Below are 3876 nucleotides of genomic sequence, written 5' to 3' on the forward strand. Positions count from 1 at the left end.
AATAGAAAGATTCTTAGAAAAGATCTCCCAATATTTATAAACTAAATAATACACTTCTCAATAATGAATTGAAACAGAAGCCAAACAGAAATTTAAAAGTTATCTTGAACTGAATGACAATAAACACACAACATATCAGAATTTCTAGGATGTCACTAAAGTATACTTAGAAATTTAGAGCACTGAACACCCATATTAGAGACATACACACATAAAAAGGGCCTCAAATAAATGACTCAGCTTCTACCCTAAGAAAGAATATGCGGCGCCTGGGTGGCTCCATCGGTTGAGTGTCTGACTTGATTTAGGCTCAGGTCATGATCTCACAGTTCGTGGGTTTGAGTCCCATGTCGGGCTTTGTGCTGACAGCTCAGAATCTGGAGCCTGCTTCGGATTCTGTTTCCCCTTCTCTCTGCCCTTCCCTGCTCATGTTCTGTCTGTCTCTCTCTCAAAAATAAAAAACATTAAAAAAAATTTTTTTAAAGAAGGAGGTAAAACTGTCTTTATTCACAGACAACATGGGTATCTGTAGAAATCTGATGGAATCTACAATGAAAGCTACTAGAACTTGTAAATGAATTTACTGGCAAGGTTGTCAGGCTAGAAGATCAATATTGTATTCAATTGTATAATGAAAAATCAGAAATAAAAAATACCATTTATAATGGCATCAAAAATATGAAATACTTCGTAAAAATCCCACAAAAAGATGTGAAAGACCCAAACACTGAAGACTACAAAATATGGCTGAAAGAAAATTTAAAACCTAAATAAATGGAGAGTTATATCTTATTCATGAATCAAAAGACTCATTATTAAGATGCCCAATTCTTCCCAAGTTGGTCCATATTCATCCTGACTGAAATTCCAGCATGTGTTTTTATAGAAATTGATAAGATAAAAATTCATATGGTAATCAAAGGACCTACAAACCCTGAAAAAGAACAAAATTGGAGGACTAAAAACACCTGATCCTAAGAATTATAAAGCTACAGAAACAAAAAGTATGGTACTGGCATAAAAATAGATTAATGGAACACAATGGAAATTCCACAAATAAATCCACAAATATATGGGCAAATGATTTTTGTCAAAGGCACAAAAAAAGATAATCTTTTCAACATATGATAAGAAAAATGAACTTGGATCCAAACTTTGCACCATATACAAAAATTACCTAATAATGGATCATAGGCCTAAACACAAAACCAAAAACTACGGAAGTTCTAAAAGAAAAAACGGGAGGAAAAATCATTGTGATCTTGTGTTAGATCAAGATGTCTTAGATAGGACACCAAAAACCTAATTCAGAAAAGAACAAACTGATAAATTAGACTTCCTCAAAATTAAATTTTCTGCTCTTTAAAAGACACTGCTAAAAGAATGAAAACACAAGCCAAAGACTAAGAGAAAATCCTTGCGAAGTGTGTATTTGGTAAAGGACTCCTATGCAGAATATATAAAGAACGCTCAAAAGTTAATAACTTTGGGGCGCCTGGGTGGCTCAGTCGGTTGGACGGCTGACTTCAGCTCAGGTCATGATCTCACGGTTCATGGGTTCGAGCCCCACGTCGGGCTCTGCGCTGACAGCTAGCTCTGAGCCTGGAGTCTGTTTCAGATTCTGTGTCTCCCTCTCTCTCTGACCCTCCCCTGCTCAGGCTGTCTCTCTCTCTCAGAAATAAATAAAACATAAAAAATTCAAAAGTTAATAATAACTTTAAAAACCCAAGCAACTCAGTTTAAAAAAAAAAAAGGCAAAGGAACTTGGGACACTTCACCAAAGAAGATATATGAGCAACAGACAAGCACATGAAAAGATTCAACATAATTTGTCACTAGGGATATCTGAATTATAATGCACCTGTTAGAAGGGCTAAAATTAAAAAGATTACCCACAGCCAAGTATTAGGATACAGAGCAACCGCATCTCATATACTGGGATGGGAATGTAAAGCGACATAATCATCTTGGAAGAGGGCTGTCTAGTTTACACGTACCTACCATACGATCTAGGCATTTCCCTGCTTCGCTTATTCACAGCAACTTTATTTGTAGGCCCAAACTAGAAACCACCCAAAATATCCATCAGTAGATAAGTAAACAGATTATGGTATATCCATACAAAGGAATGATGCTTGGATATAGAAAGCAATGAACTACTGATATACATAACACCATGGATGAATCTCAAAATACTTCTGCTGAATGAATAAGATGGGAGAAAAGGCATACTGTATTTATACAATGCCCTAGGAAATGCAAACTAATCTATAGTGACAGAAAGTAGATTGGGGTTTTCTTGGGGATTGTTAGAGGCTAGAGGGCAGAATTTCCAAGGACAAAGGAAAGGGGGGTTGATGGATATGTTCATGGTCTTGATTGTGGTGTTTCATGGTATATATACCACGGTTTCAGTTTATAAATCTATATATACACACAGCATATACTCCAGCACACACCTGCCATGGGACCCCCAGCAGGCTACCTCAACCACAGGCTACCTCAGTTACCTCCTCTGTAAAAAGGGGCTAATACAGGAACATGCCTCAGAGGATCATATTCAAGCATAAATGGCTAATACGTGGAAAGTGGAACAGCATCTGGAACACGGGAAGTATTCCATGAATGGCACCCAGCGCCCTTTTCACTGCAGATGAGGAAATCAACACACAACTAGAGGGAGGAAAGTATGAGGCAATTGTTGTTTCTGTTTTTTGCATCCCTTGCTGTGAGAAATTGTTCTTTCCACCCACTCCAAGGGATTCTGGTGGGGCTAAAGCTCAGTGTCCAATACCCTTGCAGCATGCAGCCTGTACCAGCTCTGTTTTCCTGAATATGATGATGCCATAAGATGTGCAATCAGTAATCCAGGTCCCAGAAACCTTTTCCGGAATTTACCTATAGTGAGTATACGGAGGTAGGGAAGGGGAGGTCTTTTTCCTCTAGGCTTTCCAAACTGGCTAATATAAGCCTAGAGTGATCTGTGACATGCCCTTACCGCGTCCCCCATTGGAAAGATTTTTGACAATGGGACAGAATAGGCCAGAGAGAAGCACATGGAGAAAGGGAGAATCCTAAGGCTACCCTTTGAGTCCCTGGATCTATCCATACCTGAAGCCAAATGACGCCTTTCCTTGATGACTTATGAACCAATCAATTCCCCTTGGGACATAAGACAGTTTGATCTATGTTTCTATTTGAAGAGTCTTAGAGGACAGAGAGGTGAAGTGAGTTGGCAGTAAAATACTGCAGCTGGGAATCTAAAAAACCGCGTCTCACTGCTACTAAAGCTGACACTGATTGCCATTTCCTACCTGTGGGTCCAGGGCAGATGCCTGCGATTCAGGACGGAGGGACTGAGCGAATGGGAGACGCTATGGGCTATACCACATAGGGGAACATCAGTGGCCTGAGCTCTAGAAAGCCTGACATGAGACTGAGCTTTGAGGGAAATCATTCAGCTCAACCCATCCAGGAGAGATGTCTCACCTCAGACTCCTAACCCCTGCAAGAGATTCAAGAGACATGACAACAGGTCAATGGCATATTTATTTACAATTGGACCAAAAAAAGGCATACAGGCATCTTTTAATTAAAAATAATAATGATGATGATTTAAAAAGTCAGAAAAATTGATGATGTTTGAACCTTTTATGAGGAGTCCATTTCCCTATTCCCCCCACCCCCAAAAAGAGCATCTCTTAGGGAAAAAATCCGAGATTTGAGTGAACAAAAGCCTCCATTATCATTCTATTACTGCTTGGGTTCCCTTTTCTCCAACCTGATTCTTGGTGGACACCGCCTGGCACTAGTCATTGTGAGCAAGGTTGGGAAGTTCACTGGTTTGATTGGTGGAGCTGGGTGGGGCTGCTGGGG

The sequence above is a fragment of the Crocuta crocuta genome, unplaced genomic scaffold, assembly GCF_008692635.1.
Source record: "Crocuta crocuta isolate KB4526 unplaced genomic scaffold, BGI_CrCroc_1.0 scaffold445, whole genome shotgun sequence".
In the NCBI taxonomy this organism is placed as follows: Eukaryota; Metazoa; Chordata; class Mammalia; order Carnivora; family Hyaenidae; genus Crocuta; species Crocuta crocuta.